Source organism: Chiloscyllium punctatum, chromosome 20 (assembly GCF_047496795.1).
Source record: "Chiloscyllium punctatum isolate Juve2018m chromosome 20, sChiPun1.3, whole genome shotgun sequence".
In the NCBI taxonomy this organism is placed as follows: Eukaryota; Metazoa; Chordata; class Chondrichthyes; order Orectolobiformes; family Hemiscylliidae; genus Chiloscyllium; species Chiloscyllium punctatum.
In genome coordinates, this window is record NC_092758.1 from 29,722,299 (window position 1) to 29,742,457 (window position 20,159).

The window sequence follows — 20,159 nt, forward strand, 5'->3', positions numbered from 1 at the left end:
AGGAAAAACATTACTCCCCACAACTGTTGTCCTTCTGAAATCACGTCCTTTTGGTCATGGTGTTACCCAGAGGAAACTCACCGCTTGTCTACTTTTCAGATGGCTGTGCAAATACTGTTTGTGAGGTGTTATCCTTTTGTCATTTGAGTTCCTTTTATTGGTACTATTTATACCAATGATTATCTTGAAAACGCAAACGGTTTTCGGTTGCTTCACCTCAAGTGAACTTTGATGTACTTGAATCTTTCTTATTTCAAAATACTGTACTGACATTTTCTGCGATTGTGCTACAATGAAACCCCAGGGGTTTCTTGAATAGTTTAACTTGTAAATGTAACATACATGCTGTATAGACGAGGAAAGTTCAGTCTCCCAACTGTTAGTTGCTAATAAAGGCAACCTTGTGCCAGGAGCGGGGTAACGACTTGAATCATGGAAAACTGATTGATTAGGAAAAGTATTGTTTCTGAATGTATGTAATTGTGAATGCAGTACTTGGATGAAAGAAACATTTTGTTTGGAAGAATTTATAGATAAGCTAATTTGCTGGTGAAGTTATAGCTCAGCATCACTAGTGAATTATAAACCATTTATATTGCATGCTAAAATCAGTTCATTGAAATTTATGGATGGGTTGAGTTTTTTAATAGTGTATTTTCATTTGTTTCCAGCTTAGCTGAAGGCAGTTTGCCAGTTGAGATTTCCTGTATGTATTGAAAGATAAAACTTTAAAATTTTTAGAGTTTTGTTATATCTAGCTCATGAAATAAGTACTCAGAAGAAACCTTGTGACTGCTGGTTCTGGTTAAATTTTTTTTGATGTTTATATTTAAATTGGTCCAAAGTTGAGTTACACTACATAGTACTAACTTGACACCAAAGGCCATTTTATGCAATTAAATTGAAATACCAAGTTTTAAGTTTAGCAACTGATAAGGAAGAATGCTGTTTTTATGGTACTTGTAACTTTGTACAATTGGACAAAACTAATCATGGAACCTTAAAACTTGGTTCTATGTACTACAATGATCTACATAACATGTGGTTGCAATAGTGCTCAAGTTTACACTGAAACCACTATACAGTCTAGTAGCTAGAATACATGATTGATTTTTGACAATTTTCAGTCTGCTGTACATGAAGTTTTAATGCTTGCAACTAATGAAATGGCACAAAGGAAGTTTTGTTTCTCTTAACAAAAAATGGATGCAGACTGGGCTAGCTAGTAATAGTATTTATAAATTACTGTCAGGTTTTTAATTTCTGTCTTTGGAATAATGATGATTATATTGTTTATCCAACTCTTTAACTGAAAAAAAAACTGCATGTCTTTTACACTAATATTTATTTATGACCAACTTGGCAACATTAGGCTTAAAAAACATTATTGGCCACCAGAATTTCCCTTTTGCATTCATCTTCAATGTAGGAAAATATCCAAAGGTAAAGCAAAAGATTCTGGTAAAATTTAGGCTCGCTGAAACCTTTGACATAAAACAGTGCAATCGAGAGCATGGTGCTGAGAAAGCATAGCAGGTCAGCAGCATCCGATGAGCAGGAGAATTAATGTTTCAGGCAAAAGCCCTTCATCAGTCCACCTCATAGAACAGTACAGCACAGGGGAACAGGCCCTTCGATCTACCATATCTGTGCTGACCATGATGCTAATCAAAACTAATCCCGTCTGCCTGCATGCTGTCTATGTCCCTCTATCTGCCTGTTCGTGTGTTTGTTTAAATGTCACTTTAAAACATTGCTATTGTATCTACTTCTATCACCTCTCCTAGCAGTGCATTCCAGGCACCTATCACCCTCCAAGTAAAAACGAACTTTCCTTTAAACTTGCCTCCTCTCACCTTTCAACCTATACTTGCTAGTATTTGACACTTCCAACCTATTCCTATCTCGCACAATTTTGTTGCCTCAACCTCTGCTCTAGCGAAAACAAACCGACTTAGTTAAATCTGTCCTTAAGCTAATACGCTCCAATCTAGGCAACATTCATAGTTAAACCTCTTCTAAACCCTCTCTAAAACTTCCATGTCCTTCCTTCAGTGTAGCAACCAGAACTGCACACTAACTAAAGTTTTACATGGCTGCAATATGACTTGCCAACTTTTATACTCCATGCCTCAACCAATGCAGGCAAGCATGCTGTGTGCCACCTTTACCATCTCATCCACTTGTGTTGCTACTTTCAGGGAGGTATGGACTTAGAACATAGAACATAGAAGAATACAGTGCAGTACAGGCCCTTCGGCCCTCGATGTTGCGCCGATCAAAGCCCACCTAACCTACACTAACCCACTATCCTCCATATACCTATCCAATGCCCGCTTAAATACCCATAAAGAGGGAGAGTCCACTTGCACCCCAAGGTCTTGCTGTTTATCAATGCTGCTAAGGCTCCTGCCATTTCCTCTTGCATTTGACCTTCCAAAATGTATCCTCTCATTTGTCTGGATTAAACTCCATCTGTCGTTTCTCTGCCCAACTGCACTATACTCTGCCATATTCTTTGATAACCTGTCTCGCAAGCTACACTACCACCAATTCTCATGTCATCTGGAAAGTTACAAATTTGACTGTAAACATTTTTTAATTAAACAGAGATCTCAGCACTATTCCTTGGGGACCTTTGGTCACAGACCTCCAGTCTGAAAAACACCTTCCATCCTGTGTCTTCTACATCCAAGCCAATTTTATATCCAACTTATCAACTCACCATGGATCCCATATGACTCAATCCTCTGAACCAGCCTACCATGAGGGACCTAGTCAAATACTTTAGTAAACTCCATGCCGACTGCCCTACCCTCCTCAATCATCTTCATCACTTGTTCCAAAAAACTTAGTTAAGTTTGAGACAAGACCTTCTCAGCACAAATACATGCTGACTATTTGTGTGAGCTCCAAACTTTTCCAAACGCAAATAAATTCTGACCCTTAGAATCTTCCTACTATTTGATTTTCTGCTTCATTTTCTGTGTATAACTTCCTGAATTATCCATGTTGCCCTTCTTGTGAGGTCCTCAAATAGCATACTGAGGTTGTGAAGTTAACTTTAACCTGATGCATTTGGCCGGGGGAAATATGGATACAGAGTTTTTTGTGAGGCACACTGCAATGAAGGTCAGCTGGAGAACAACATCCAGGGAAAGTAATTGTCCAATCTTCTGGGACCTCATCTGTCAAGGCTCCAGACATCCCCTTCCTTGCCTCCCTCCAGATCCTGGAATAGATCAAATGGTCCCTGGGGATTTATCTTAATAATTTCCAAACAACACCTCCCTTAATTTTGACATGCCATAGAATATCAACATACTCCCTAATCTTATCATCATCATTGCTGAATATTGATACAACATACTAATTAAAGACCCCACCCACTTCCACTATCTCCACATAAATTCCCTTTTATCCTTGAGTGAACCTACTCTTTCCCTAGTTACCATCTTGTTCCTGATGTGTATAAAATGCCTTGTGATTCTTCTTTACTTCTACTTGCCAAAGCCCCTTTTAGCCTTCCGAATTCCTTGTTTATGTTCCTTTCTTCTTTGTTTATGTTTCTCAAAGGCCTAGATGGATTTCTGTTTCCTAAACCTTAAATATGCTTCAACTGAAGTTTCAATCCCTCTTATCATCTAAGGTACCCAAATCTTGCCATCCTTATCTTTCATCCTCAGAGAAACATGCTGGTCCAAAACTCTGATCAACAGGCCTTTAAAAGTCTCCCACATGTCAGCCTTACTCACAAACAGCCATCCCCATCCTAATTTCTCCAGTTACTGCCTCATGTTGTAATAATCCTTCCCACAATTTAACACTTTTTAAAAAATTTTTAGCCTGAGGACCAGCCTGATTCTTATCCATAACTATCTTCAAACTTGCAGTATTATGATCACTCCTCCCACACTGAAACTTTGATCAACTAACTCTGCTCATTCCCAATGCAAGGCATGTTACAGTCTCTTCCCTAGTTGGACTGTCTACGTATTGTTTCAAGAAATGTTCCCAAATGCACCTAACAAATCTGCCCCCCTAAGTCCCTGGCATTAAGGGAGTCCCAGTCAATATAAGGGAGGCTAAACCCATCCACTACAACAACCATGTTGTTCTTACATCTTTCCATGATCTGCTGCATTTCTGTTCCTCCATTTCCTGTTGGGAGGCTTCTAGTATAACCCCATCCCAGTAATTTCCCATGTATTATTCTTGATTTCTACCCATCTGCCGTAGGATGTACTTTTTTTTTAAAGAGAAGTATCTGAATAGAATTACAGGCTTCAGGCCTAGGTGGTTGAATGCTGGATGTTGCATTTGAGATCACGGTTAGAGAAGCAGAGCTCTTGAATGGCTGTAGAGCTTGACACTAGAGATAAATGCAGAATAAAAATGATTAATTTAGATGTTTTGACGCACTGCTCCCATGTACGTTGGTGAGCATCAAGATAATGTTGTGCTTTGAGGGAAAAAGTTATTGCTGCATTGCCCAGATCTCTGCTGCATGCAATCTGGACAATGTAAGGTTTGCTCTTAGAATGTTGGAATAGCTGAATCTGAAGATGACAAAAATTTGGAACATTGATTTTTGATAGCTGATTGTCCAGACTAGAGCAGACACTGAATGAATAAGAGGAGTGATTCGACAGCCTTTGAGGATGTGAGGTCCTCCAAGTGGCATGCTGAGGTTGTGAGGTTTACTTTAACCTGATTCATTTGGCTGGGGGAATGGGAAATCTGGGTACAGAGTTTTTGTGAGGCACATTGCAATGAAGGTTAGCTGGAGAACAACATCGAGGGAAAGTAAACTTAGAGTTGAAAAGTCTGGTGCTGGAAAAGCGAAGCAGGTCAGTCAGCATCCGAGGCGCAGGAAAATCAACGTTTCGGGCTTATGCCCGAAACGTTGATTTTCCTGTGCCTCGGATGCTGACTGACCTGCTTCGCTTTTCCAGCACCAGACTTTTCAACTCTGGTCTCCAGCGTTTGCAGTCCTCACTTTTTCTCCAAAGTAAACTCTTACAAGATGCTTCAAGTTATCAAATTCTGTGTGTGCATATTGATGATTGTTGCTTAATGCTGTTTTGGTTCCAAATGCAAATATTAAGGATCATTGCATACTGCTTCCTTTCAGAAAGTAAAATTTGATCATCTTTCAAACTAATTTTGTCCATGATGTGAGCTGCTTAGGACCTAGATCATCTTGGCTAAAAAAAATAGAAACTGTGTACATAATGGTAACTTGGAGCAGAGGCTGAAATTAGTCCTTTTGAATATCTTGAGATGAAGAGAAAAAATGTTTTAGCTTACATTGTGTAGATGTAGTGACTGTCAATTTGAACCGGTTATGTTATTTACAAATTTTAATGTCCAACTTTTATGCAGCCTATATGTCTGTAGCCTGGCAACGTTTGGGCCAGGCTATCACTAGGCTGCAGGAGTTTACTTCTCGGGGTCAGTCGGGAGTTTTTAGACCGCATCAGAGGGATTTCCTCCTCTGTGAAGATCGAGCACTTAATTTTTGATGCTTCTCATACCCAGCTGTAAGTTACAAAAGTAATTGTTTTTTTTGTCAAATAAGTATAATCTTAGACAGTGAGGTCTACAGATGCTGGAGATCAGAGTTGTGTGTTGCTGGAAAAGCACAGCAGGTCAGGCAGCATCCAAGGAGCAGGAAAATCAACATTTCGGGCCAGAACCCTTCAGGACTGATGGTCATCAGCTCCAGCCCAAAACGTTGATTTTTTTTTTTTCCCTGCTCCTTGGATGCTGCCTGACCTGCTGTGTGTTACCAGTAACACTCAACACTCAACTAAACCTTTTGTTACTCCAGCAACAAAAACACTTCACTAAAATAAATGCAAGTGCAGACTGGACATGTGCACAACATGACCTGAACCTAAATAGTGACTTTACATAGACCAAAACTGGAAGTGGAACCATGCTATAAGTGTCGAACCACAGAGGGACTTGGATTAGGGAAGTACAATCTGTAAAGGTGAATCCAATTTCTGTTGTTGTAATTGAGTCTAATTAAAGTCTCATTTTGGTAAGGATCCAAATGACACTAATGTAAATAAGCAGAACAAACTTAATACATTATTTCAGGAGAACATCTACCTTGACACCAGCGTATGGGTTATTTCATATTTTAAAATCATGAGAACTTTTTGTTTTAAAAATCTTTTTTTTTCTGTGGCATTTTTATTGAGGTTATTTTGAGTGTATGCATGCAATGGTCAGGCCACACTTGAAGTTACTGTGGGTACTTTGAAGCTGAAAAATGCATTGAAGACTTTGCATAAATTCAAAAAATGTTCCAAAAATAATGCGTGGCTTCTAAGGAAAGATTTCATTCCTTTTTAAAATAAAGGTACTTGGAAGGGGGTAGCTGTTGATTTTATAGATATTTAGAGATGAAATAGTTGAGGTGAAATCTTGGGTTCAGAGCTAGGTGTTCTGAAATTATTGAATTAGTTTAGATTAGATAACAAAACATGACTTCACCACACATCAAGAATGTCTGTCTGGGAAACATTATTGAGAACCAAGTAGACATTTTGTCTAGGTTTTTTTTTGTGGTCATTTTTTTCAACATTTATTTGACATGGTAACTCAGTAGTTAGCACTGCTACCTCACAGCGCCAGGGATCCGGGTTCAATTCCAGCCTTGGGTGACTGTCTGTCTGTGTGGAGTTTGCACATTCTGTCCATGTCTGCGTTGGTTTTTTCCAGATGTTCTGGTTTCCCCTCACAATCCAAAGGTGTACAGATTAGTCGGATTGGCCATGCTAAAATGTCCAGGGACGTGCAGGCGAGCTGGATTAGCCATTAAATGTAGGGTTACAGGGATAGGATAGGGGTGGGTGGGGTGCACTTTGGCAGGTCTGTGTGGACTGGATGGGTAGAATGGCCTGCTTCCACTCTGTCGGGATTCTGTGTGTTTTGTTCAGTAGGTGAATAATCTTTTAATAGGTTTTCAAGTGGGTGTAGTGGTTGGAAATCAGTTACCTCATTCTGACCAGAGTGTGATGCTGACTGAAGTAAGCAAACGTGAATTCAGTTTCTGCATTGGCTCTAATAGTTCCAGTACCTCCTTTCTTTGCCTCATGCTTGTAGAGTGGTGCTGTCAAGCCATGTAACCAATTGATTTCTCTCTAATGGAGAGAATGCCAATGGTTCTTCAAAGACTGGCTAGCTAATTGCTAAAACTATCTCTTCAGCGGCTAAATTGTCTTCACTCACAGCATTGGAAAGGGTTTAGAAGTCAAAAAAGTATGTCATCTCTACTGCATTCATCCAAAAGATTCAAAATCATTACTGCTTGCCAAAACACTAACTCCATAATAAACTCTTTAGTTAAAAATTTCAGAATAAATTTACTCTACTCTATGTTGTGATTGGCATTTCTGTACTTAATGCTATTGATTTTAAAAAATCAAGGGTTCCATACTACTAGTGTATTCTTAATCTTGGAGGGGAAGGTGGGGGTCTAGCATCCTAAAGTCAATATTCATATTTGTAGATTTTTGTTTAAATTGCATGATGTTGCATTATGCTGAATTTTATGGCAAAATACTATTCAGTCAAATCTTACGAAGTCTGTTATTTTACCTTTTTTCTAAATGTACAGATAAGCTTGGTTGCAAGCTATTAAAACTGATTACAGTACTAAGCATGTTGCGTTATTAACAGGACGACAAATGCTTGAACATAATAGATTTTTAATCTGACACAAGAATGAACAGTGAAGTATTGTTGAAGAAATATTTATTAAATTGCAAAAGAAATTACTGAAAGCAGCTACCACTTGAATTTATCCATTTTAGGTAAGTTACTGAATGTTTAAAGTTTGGAGATCAGGAATCTACATCTGGTGTCATTCTGGTTAGTTATTTAATAGCTGCTTTGTCTACACAATGCACTTGGAATGGAATTCACTATGGAGTCCACTGTCTCCCTCTTTTTTTTATATAGAAATCTATCAATTGGCTTTTCTTTTGTAAGAAGGAAAAACAGAAATTGCTGGAGAAAATCAGCGGGTCTGGTAGCATCTGTGGGAAGAAAACGGAGTTAATGTTCTGGTGACTGTTCATAGTCCTAGAGTCATACAGCATGGAAACAGATCCTTCAGTTCATGCTGATCAGAACCTTTTTTAGTAGCTTGGAAGCCTAAGTAGAGTAGGGAAGGTGACTGGATGGGTAGAGACAGAGTCCAGAGAGAAAAAACATATGAAAGGGGCTGGGTAAACAAGGAGATCATGGATAACAGGCCACAATAGAAGAAAAGCTGAGTAAATGATTGTGAGAAAATGGGCTAGTTGTGCTGAGTGCACCCCATATGATATTATAATGGGCCGAGGAATACATGGGGATAGATGACGATGCTCCAAGCAACCCATGTCATAATAAGGTATGAGTGGGCTTTAAAAATAAAAGCTGGAATCTGGTTTTAAAATTATTGAACTCTATATATAGAGTCCTAAAGGTTTTTTGTTTTTGTTGTGGAGTTTTCTGACCAGATTGTGTACACCTTGTTTATCAAATTTTTAAGCTTTGCATGACACAATATCTAACAGACGGGTCCTGTTTCCATTAGAGGATTTATGTAAAAATATTTTTAATGTTTTAGTCATAGAGGACACCTTGCCAGGTGTGATGGTGCCAGAAGGTTTTGAGTACAAATATCATGGAAAGGTCAAATAGGTTTACCATACTTCTCTTCAATTTATCCTGGCATGAAAACTCCACTTTGAGTGACCGAGGCATTGGAACAGACATTGCTTACTGGCCTATAAGCAACAGTGCAATGGCTCCAGTTTGTCTTCCAATTGTCTGTAAAATTATTATACAAACTTCCTACAACCTGCCTTGAGTTGTAAAGGTTTGTGTCATTACAAAATTTTCTGAAGTTTAATTGACTGTATTGTATAAATTGAAAATGTCTAATGCAAACATAGACAAGAACTTTGTGGGACTAAGTTGTCTTTTCTTCCACTTTCATTTCATATAAAATTTGGGATTTATTTTGAAATGGTTTTAAAAATTCTGAATACAAGTTTCCTGAACTGTAAATTTTAATCTTCAATTAGAGTAGTCATTAAGTTTTTTTTTGCAAAATTTACCGAGAATAAAATTATACTTGTCTTTCTGATTTGCCAGCAAGCTTAACATAATACTGAACTAAACTGGTCAGGTCCACCAGCTTGGCTCTTCCACTACCTCCGTGATTTCAAAGTGATGTCACATCCAGCCTCAGGTGATATACAGAATTTTCTTCAGCTAACGGTTGGCAAGACCAGGACTCCCCTTCTCCATAGCCTGCCAGCATACCCTTCCTTTTTTCCACTGGTTCTATCTTGCCTCCTGCTATCTCAGATCCAAACTATTTGTGAAAAAACTCTATGAAGACCAATATCATATCACCAAATCATCTCCCATTTACACATGCATTGTACATGACAGTGACACAGCCAGCATAGAGGAGACTCCTAGAGTAACCAGAACCGTTGACACTCCTGTCAGCCAGGACTCTGTGATTGGACCAGATTAACAGTCCCAGTCAAGGCAATCAAATTTAATGAGATCCACCTGGCTGATCATGTTCCAATCAATGCAGTTTGCATTTTAGTATTTTGTTTTTAAAAACCATGAATGGTGATCGGTTCTCCTTTACATACAATCAAAGACACCAAATTATAGCTATAATACATTTTCTTGCTTAAGTTAAACTGACATCCTTGCCTATGCTTTTATCTTTGGCCAGGTTTCATGATCCTAATGCTGTCCTGTCCTGTATGCTGTCACCTCCGTTCTCTAAAGTTTAAAATCTCCTGAAATCTTGCTGCTCATACTTTTGTCCCACAACAATTCCTGCTCATTGCTGACCTTGCATTGTTTCCTATTCCACAAGGCTATTTCATGGCTTAACTATTTTGCTGAAACTTCTTCTACTTCTACAACCATTTCCTCCCTACCCAATCCCTGTGTCCTTGTTCTGATTTCTTGTACATCTCTTCACCCGACTGTCATATTTGTGTCATTTGTTTTGCCTTAAATACATTTATCGCTTCCTATTTTCTCACTTGTAATAACTTTTCCCTTTTAAAGCCCACCTTCTCAGCTGAGCTTGAGCTTCCTGACGTAATATTTCCTCCTTTTTTGTCTTATGTGCAGAAAGCACAAAATCCTAATGAAGCAGCTTGGGTCATATTTCAAAAGTTAACTGTACAATATAAAGATTCTGTTAAAAGATCAAAAGTAGTCATTCGACTGGTCCTGACTTTTGTATAATCTGTTATTTTACCATATATTTCAACATCATATTGGTAAAGTTAACAGAACTCCCATTGAATGATATTGCTTGATCAACATAAGGCTGAATTTATTAATTTTATAACATTAGGGATTGTTGGTCTGTAATCTGTTTCTGAAGTTCAGAAAGATGCTATTTGACCTGTCTTGTCCATTGGAGTTTTCTGAAAGAGCCATTAGCTTTTTTTCATTCCACAGCCCTTTCTCTGTAGCCTTTCAAGTATTCATTTCTCTTCAGGTATGCATGCAGATCCCTTTTGGAAGCTGTCTTAACCACATACTATCTAAGTCAATGCGTTCTATGTAAAATAATGAGATAGTCATAAATCTAATGAGGTAAACATGACATCAGCAGTGATGCTAGGCTTCAAGAAGAGAAAAGTGACTAGCTGTACCACTGAGAGATGCACTACTTCATACTAGCACATGTATTCTAGAATAAATAATAGGAGGTTTGCAGAAAGTGCTGTTTAACCTGCAAAGTTAGACTATAATTACTTGTAGATAAGAGACTAACAGTTATGTCAAAAGACGTCCAAATGTAGACTCAAACCACTCTATCTCATTCAAATTTGTTGTGAATGTCTGATCCCACAAATCATTTGTTTTGTTTAAGGTAAACTTTTTTATTTTTTGCTTTGATCATCAATTAGGTTATTCCTAAGGTGTTAAATGCAAAGCAAATTGAGAGCTTTTATAATTTTTCACATGCAGACTAAAGTTTGATTTTTATTTAAAACATTAAAACTTTTATGGCATAACTTCCTTCAGTTAATCCCTGGGTGGTGTTGGGTTTTTCTTCAAATGCTGTGGCCTCTCCAGGGATGCTAACAGTGCTTTAAAGAGTTTTTTTTAATTTTGTCCTGTCTTTGATTTGGTTGTTTGTTACTTTTGCATTGGTGTAATGTGGCTCTAATTCTACTAGGCTTTTTCTCTAATCTGTCTTATCTAGACAATTTTGTACATCTCTATTTAATCTTAACTCTGCAGGGAGAGCAAACACCTCTTCACGTTTCTTTGCATCGTGGAATATACACTTCACTAGCGAGGCTGAGTGAGCCATGTTGTTGTAGGTCTGGGGTTATGTGGTCCAGGCTGATAAAGATGGCAAATTTCCTTCCCAGGAGGGCATTTATGAATAACATGGGTTGTCTTTACAATATTTGATAGTTTTATGGTCATTATTACTGTGACTAACTTTTACATTACAAACTTTATGAGCATGATTTCTATCAACTCTCCTGTTTGGCATATGGACCATGTCCCCAAAATATTGTTCACTAATCTGGATTACTAGTTTATTCACACTTCATACAGCAATGCTCCTTATCCTGGGAATAATCTTGTAAGTATTTTCTGGACCTTCTTTAAAGCTTTCACATTCTTCCTAAAATACTAGTACTCTTCTGGCTGCTATCTAGCCCAAACCAATCTTTTATGTTAGTTACCTTGTACGCTATGTTTCTATTCACAAAACCACTATTTATTGAATCTTGCAACCAGTCAGTCATTATCACTATTCTGCTCCCCAGTCACAATGCCTTCAAATATTGAATCTGTGTTCTCGCTCAAGAATAAATTGTAGAGGAAATGGTGGCCCTAATACTGCCTTATCTACACACCCCTTCCTCCAGTATGAAAAACATCAATTCAGCATGATTGGTTGTCACTCAAATGTATATCCATGATGCCATTGCTCATTTTATTCCATGGACTTAAGCTTTGCTCAGAAGTTTCTTGTGTGGCACTTTATCACGTTCTAGAATTTCATGTGTATGTTGTTGTTTTCTGTCAGATCATTGGTTAAACAAGATTTGCCTTTATCAAAACCATGATTGCTTATCTTTGTCTTTGAATTATTTCTATTACTGATGAGCTTTTTAAAAAGTAGGAATTATAACATGGAAACAGATGTTGACATGTATTTACTCTTTGTAAGAAATCTTTTTCAGTTGTTCACAGCCTATGTCACAACTTGGTGATCTTCTTTGCGCTGCCTTCAAAAGTCTAAGGTCATATGCTTGCAAGCGTGACTAGCCAGCTGAGTAATGAGAAATCCCTGCTTAACCCCTGGATATGCCATAAATTATAAATGAGTGAGCAAGCAATGGTTCTTTTTAGTAAAACAGCTTCTTCAGACTCTGCTTCCTGACATGAAACTGTTTTTATGAACTACTGGGGGTCTATGTGTAACTTGTGTGTAAGACTTTTCAGTTTGTTGGTTTACCATTGAAGCAGTTAACATGCTATTTAAAAATCGAGGAACAACACCTCACTTTCCACTTTGACACTTCTCAATGTTGAATTCCATACTTCAGAGCCTGAAGTCTGTCCTCCATTCTTCCTGTACCTTTTTTTTTTCCTACTTGTTGGTGAGGGAACATTTTAAGGCCATGCATTAGTTTGCAGAGAAAGGGAATTCATTTTTACGTCTGTAACATTGTCAGATGCCTCTGCCCATTTAGACAGAGATGGTCACTGTTTGTTTGATGTGGCTGTATCTGGAACAGAGTACAGAAGTATCTCCAAGGTCATTCACTTTGACTTTGGCTAAATGTTCTCACGCTTTTGTGATGGTACATAATGTGGCACCTTCCTGTTGCTCTTGGTCTTAGGCTATTTAACTGGCGAGGGTCTTAAAAAGGGCACATTGGTTGCATTTTCTACAAGCCTTGTACTGTTTGCAAGTAGCTGGAAACTGTCACTAGCCATAGCAGCTTTGACATGTGAAAGCCACTTTTGGCAAAATGGGAATCCAAAGGATGGCTCTAGATGTATAGGGAAAAGGTAACCACTTGGGCGTTTTTTAAAATAGTATTTTCATCACTGGTGATTTCAACTTCTCTGTAAAAGCTTCCCTACTTGTTTAATTGAATTTATGCACATTTTGAAACAGCTTATATTTTGCAAATTTGACACCTTAAAACTACTTTGCTGCAGAGTGGAGGCAAACCCTTCAATGTCACAGAATAATTCAGACTTTTTTTTTATTTGCAATATCCTTATAGTCAATGTGAGTTTTTTTTTTCCAGATAGAAACAGTCCTCAATTTGAAATACCTCAGTATCATGGCTTTTTTTTGTTTTGAAGCCATAGATTTGTACTAAATGGAAACAGACCTTTTTTTTGATCCAACTCATCAATGCCAACCAGATACCCAAATTAATCTTGTTCCATTTGTCAGCATTTGGCCTGTATCCCTCTTAAACCCTTCCTTTTTCATTAAACCCAATGCAGATGCCTTTTTAAATGTTGTAATTATACCAGCCTCCACCACTTACACTTCCTCTGGCAACTCATTCCATACATGTACCACACTCTGCATGAAAAAGTTCCCTTTAGATCCCTTTTAAATCTTGCCCCTCTTGCCCTAAACGTATGACCTCCTAGTTTTGGACACTTCTACCTTGGGGTAAAGACCTTATCTATTTACTCTGTCCATGTCCCTCATGATTTTTATAAACCTCAATTAAAGTCACCCCTCAGCCTGTGATGCTTCAGAGGAAAATGGTCCCAGCCTGTCTCTGTAGCTCAAATCCTCCAATCCTGGCAACATCTTGTAAATCTCATCTGAAATTTCAAACATCCATCCTACATTGGGGAGACCAGCATTGAATGCAGTATTCCAAAATTGGCCTGTACAGCTGCAACATTACCTCCCTACTCTTATGCTCAATGCACTGTCTATTGAACAGATTCTTCAGTTTCCCTGCTTCATGTAGAATCCCTCTGCTTGTGTAATTCTGAGGTAATTATACTGTTGTATTTTGAAAAGTGCAAGTGAACAGTAATGCACTGCTCAGAACAAAGGTCCAAAACATTAAAGCCAGGCCTTTTTTTAGAAGTAAAATCTGGATGCACTTTTCAGTTGTAGTAGTGAAATCTTGTGGATTCTGAAAATCTCAAAAGGTGGAAAAGGATAATCATCAGATTTGGGAGCAGTTTACATTTTAATAGCCATTTCATTAGAAATGGAGACAAAAGTACAGGTGTTAAGAAAGAATAGCAGAATTATTCTTTTTATTCTAATTTTCAGCTCCCCATATTTTTTGTGTGTCTGTGTGTGGCTACAGAGGAGATTGACCGGATGTTGCCTGGAATGGAAAGTCTGTTTTATGAGGAGAGACTAGATGGGCTGGGTTTGTTTTCCCCTAGAGCATTGGAGGCTGGGAGAGAAATCTGATTTTGAGGGATACAAAATTGAGAGGCAAAGATAGTGGAGATTGAGTGTCTTTTCCTCTTTCTTCCCCCCCCCCCCCCCCCCTCCCTCCCATGTCAGATCTGTTTCAGATCAGAGCATAAATTTAAGGTGAGGAGTAAGTGTTTTAGAGGGGATGTGAGAGAGAATCTCTTCTCCCAGATGATGGTAAGATTATGGAACGTACTTCTGGATTAGTGGTGCTGGAAGAGCACAGCAGTTCAGGCAGCATCCAAGTAGCTTCGAAATCGACTTTTCGGGCAAAAGCCCTTCATCAGGAATAAAGGCAGTGAGCCTGAAGCGTGGAGAGATAAGCTAGAGGAGGGTGGGGGTGGGGAGAATGCTCTATGCTACTTTCTCCCCACCCCCACCCTCCTCTAGCTTATCTCTCCACGCTTCAGGCTCACTGCCTTTATTCCTGATGAAGGGCTTTTGCCCGAAAAGTCGATTTCGAAGCTACTTGGATGCTGCCTGAACTGTTGTGCTCTTCCAGCACCACTAATCCAGAATCTGGTTTCCAGCATCTGCAGTCATTTGTTTTTACCCCTATGGAACGTACTACCTAACAAGGGTAGTGGAGGCAAGTACTCTCTCAACATTAAGAAGCATCTGGATGAGGACTTTAAATGCCAGGGCTATGGACTCCGTGCAAGTAAATGGGATGACTGTAATTTGGTACATGCTGATTGACATAGACGTAGTGGGCTGAAGGGCCTGTTTCTATGCCGCTTGGCTCTATGAAGATTTTGATTTTTGCTTTGCACCATCATTCTTTTCTTGTCATTTTTGATCTCCTCTGGTTTTCACCCTGTCGCTGAACCTTCCCTTCTTTATTCTTTCTTCCCTTCTCTGTTCAGACACAGTCCCCATCCCCACCAGAAAAATACTTTTTTTTGTTTTGCCACTCCGAGACTAAGTCAGCCCGACTGCCAACCTCTCAACATCCAGCTAACAGGAGCTTCATTGCACACATAACACATTGACCCAAAAGTTTTTCTGTTTTAACTTCATGATCAGTTCCAATAAAGTGTGACTTATTTTACAAAATTTTGGTACCGGGAGATATGGGGCCTGTTTTCAGTTTGGTAAAGCAAGCGTTTTGGAGGTGTCCAAAGGTAACAGTACAACACTAAAACCTATTACATGAGGAATAAAAGTACACCGAAGATCTAACAATAAGATACATGATTTGTTCAGAGCTGTTTTGTTCATGCTGTATGCCCTCTCTGGCCCACCCAATGAGAGTTAAGCATGGGAAAGAAGCTTATCAAAGACAAGAAGGCATTCCATGCTTGCCAGAGAATACCTCGCAACATTCTTCAACTGACACCCTCCATTCAACTTTCATCAGTATCTCACTTTGACTTTGTCTTGTTGTCCTCTGAATTACAGTAATTAACAAAGAGTCTCAGTCCTGTCTGCCACAGCAAGTTCATTGTAAGCATCCTCCTAAATTGCCTCCTGTCATTGCTAGAGAGTCCTTTGCACAGTCACAGTGAGATAATGCTTTTACCCATGGAAGCATCACTGGCATGATCTTTACTGGATACCAAATCTTTAAAATTCCAAGCAACCGCGCCATCTTCTACATGGAAGAGCTTTTTGACTTCTCCAAATTTTATTATTTTTTTAATTTTTCAGCCATGAAGAACTAGTCTTCAAATTTTGGTTGCTATTAGAAACTGTCACTACCCTCTACCTATTCCACAATGATATGCACAAACTGAATCATTACAGACCATGTCTTGGGTCCGATCAAAGCTTTGTCATTGTGCATGCTCTTTTCCATTTCTCCTCACCACAATATGGCATCTGCCCTCCAGGAAATGACTGTAACATGGAAATAATTTACAAAATAGATAGAAAATGTACGATGTATTCAATCCAAACCCCAAATTCCTCCAACATTGGCCATTTGAGCTCCACACATGGTGCTTGTCTGAACACTCAGTCAGGAATTGAGTTCTGTATCGTTGTTGACTTCTCTGCAACAAATAAGATGGTCCTTTTTTTTTTCAAACTAAATATCCATAAAACTAACATCCTCTTCCATCCATCTGCCACAGCACAAGGTCTGCTTACATTAATTTAAAAATAAACAGCAAGATGCCAGATAATATGAGCCTTATTTTTCATATTTAGGGAATCTCTTTTTTTTTTTAATGAAGACAATTATGGAGGCAGTGATGACTTTAATTGTCTAAGGTGGCAGCTTCAGTCTTTTGAGGACCAGATCTCAGACCGAGACTAAGGTGATATACTGAGCAGCTTTGATCCCTGTGCTCCCATGTACTTTCCAGGATTGGACACTGGCAACAAGCACTGGAGAAAAACCACTAGCAGAGTTTTTGCAAGATCCTCCAACTCCAGTAGCAAGAAATGAGTCAACACCAGTGTCGCTGACTTAGTTAGCAGTGAGTTGCTAATCACTGCATATTAGCTCCTCTGGAAAGGACATGTCACTTATACACCCCAGCACTAGATTTATAAAGCAATTACATGAAATGCAACACATTTGTGGCAGAATACTCCCAAGAAAGGCAACTGAAACACATTAGAGATATTTGATCTCCACTCATGAGCGTTTCTCTTTTGTTTGGTTACACTAATCAAAATGAAAGGTACCAAATGCATCAAGAGACGAGTAACAACTTCTCTCTAGTATGGTGTCTCAGTGGTTAGCACTGCTGCCTCACAACGCCAGGGACCCAGGTTCGATTCCAGCCTCTGGTGACTGCCTGTGTGGAGTTTGCACATTCTCCCCATGTCTGTGTGGGTTTCCTCCGGGTGCTCCGGCTTTCTCCCACATCCAAAGACGCACAGGTTAAGTGAATTTGCCTTGCTAAATTACCAATAATGTTAGGTGCATTAGTCAGAGGGAAATGGGTCTGGATGGATTTTTTTGGAAGGTCGATGTGGACTTGTTGGGCTGAAGTGCCTGTTTCCACACTGTAGGGAATCTAATCAATCTTGAAGGGCAGCTTTAAAAAGCCTAAGATGCATGAGGCTTGATTAAAGCCTGTTATGTCTTGAACTATTTTTAATTTTGACCAAAAATTAGACCCAAACTATTAACTGAATTGTGGCCATGCTTGTAGCTTGACATATTCTGTCTTTCTAAAATATTCCACTCGTTTACAGTGGGAACCTAGAATTATCATTAGTGCTTTAAGTGCTAGGCCTGTGGAAATTTTGAGACTGAACTAGCTCAAGATAGAAGACAGAGACTGGTGGTGGAGGGTTGCTTTTTGGACTGGAGCCTGTGACCAGTGGAGTGCCACAAGGATCAGTGCTGGGTCCACTACTCCTTGTCATGATATAAATGACTTAGATGTGAACATAAGGGATATATTCAGTAAGTTTGCAGATGACACCAAAATTGGAGGTGCAGTGGACAGTGAAGAAGGTTACCTCAGATTACAACAGGATCTGGACCAGATGGGCCAATGGGCTGAGAAGTGGCAGATGGAGTTTAATTTAGATAAATGCGAAGTGCTGCATTTTGGGAAAGCAAATCTTAGCAGGACTTACCATTAAGTGTATAAGGTCCTAGGAAGTGTTTCTAAACAAAGACCTTGGAGTGCAGGTTCATAGCTCCTTGAAAGTGGAGTCATAGGTAGATAGAATAGTGAAAGTGTTTGGTATGCTTTCCTTTATTGGTCAGAGTATTGAGTACAGGAGTTGGGAGGTCATGTCGTGGCTGTACAGGACATTTAGTTAGGTAACTGTTGGAATATTGCAATTCTGGTCTCCCTCCTATCAGAAGGATGTTGTGAAACTTGAAAGGGTTCAGAAAAGATTTACAAGGATGTTGCCAGGGTTGGAGATTTTTGAGCTATAGGGAGAGTCTGAACAGGCTAGGGCTGTTTTCACTGGAGCATCGGAGGTTGAGGGGTGACCTTAAGTTTATAAAATCATGAGGGGCATGGATAAGGTAAATGGACAAAGTCTTTTCCCTGGGATGGGGAGTTCAGAATTAGAGGGCATGGGTTTAAGGCGAGAAGGGAAAAGCTATAAAAGAGACCGAAGGGGCAACTTTTTCCAGGCAGAGGGTGGTTACGTGTGTGGAATGGGCTGCCGGAGAAGTGGTGGAGGCTAGTACAATTGTAACATTTAAAAGGCATCTGGATGGAATTATGAATAGGAAAGGTTTGGAGGGGTACGGGCCAGGTACTGGCAGGTGGGACTAGATTGGGTTGGGATAGCTGGTCTGCATGGACGTGTTGACCCGAAGGTCTGTTTCCGTGCTGTACATCTGACTAATATTGGTACCTTGTGTAATAAAAAGGTATTCACGGATGAGGATTAAAAAGGGTAAACTAAGTAAAGTTATCAGTACGGAAATGAAATGGCAAAAGGAGACTTGAGATTGAATGTATCTAATGGTGTGACATTTTAGATGATGGACCAGAGATGCCTACATTTCAGGCAGCTCATTGATTTCAGTTAATGATTAAAGCTGCACTAACCTGGATTTTGTAATTTAGCACAAATATTAAATTTTAAGGACAAAACTTTGTCCTTCTGTTCTTGTCTTAAATCACTGAACTCTCGATTGGTTTGTTTGTCTGTAAAATTCTTTTTAATTTGGCTGATGTGGGGAAGGGGAATAGGCCACAATTTTTGCTGTGATCACTATTTCTTGAACTGTGTGGTAGAAGGATTTGTTCTAGAGACTTTTTTTGATGTGGGATGTGGCTTACCAAACACGACCACCTACTGTTGAGCTTTACGTAATTAGTGACTCCTTAAAACAGAACTAGAAAGCAATTAGTACTCATGAAGTCAATTCCTGCAGGAGTACATATTTTCAGAAAACTGAGAAGACAGTGGACATGGAATAAGAATAGTGTTCTGGAGCTATACCCATTCTGTGGGTAGCGTCAGTTGTGAAAATGCTAAACGTTTTCTTTCATGGTGTCTTTTTTTTTTCAGGTATCTACATTCCAATTAGAACATTTTTGTTCAAGGGAACCCATGAAGTGAGACTTATTTTTCTTCTTTGTGCTTTCATAGTCTAAGCTGGTCAGCCATGAGGCACTGTGAGGGGAACTATGTTACTTTTACAGAGGGGGATAAAATGTCGGGCCAGCCATCTAGTTTTTTGCTTTTGTCATTGTCAAAGGATGCTGCAGAGCTCACTTGTAAATACTGAAAAAAACCGAGAGGCCATCTGCCTCCAGGAGAACAATGCATATAGGAAGACTCAGAAAACATTCTCGCGCTCTGTCTTTCTCTAATTCCTTTACACTTTCTTTAAGATTATTTGAAGTCATTTAAAACATATGTTAGTGCTATGTGGCTTGATATTTGAAGCAAATGGGGGGGGGCATTTTACACCTATCTGCAATCCAGTAATTGCATTTGTAGTATTTAGGTTACAAGAAGATATAGATGTATTTGATAGATGGAATTTAACCCTGAAAAGTGAGTTGATATAATTTGGAAGTAACAAATAAAGGAGCACTCAATAAGTGAGAGGATACTAGAAGCTTCATGGAACATTGAGGTACTGTGCACAGATCCAGATGGGAGCAGGAAAAGTTTCTAGGGTAATTTTTAAGAAGGCATATGGGACCCTTTTGTCTTTATTAGTTGTGGCATAGATTATAACAGCATGTTGGAGCTGTGCAAAACATTGGTGAGG

The 20,159-nt window shown here is 39.1% G+C and overlaps 1 protein-coding gene across 1 annotated transcript in view; it reads left to right on the forward strand.

Annotated features, from left to right (window-relative positions):
- The window catches only part of LOC140491996 (PDZ and LIM domain protein 4-like), a 125,722-nt gene that overhangs the window by 466 nt on the left and 105,097 nt on the right, over positions 1–20,159 (forward strand). The gene's annotated exons all lie outside the window — the stretch shown is intronic.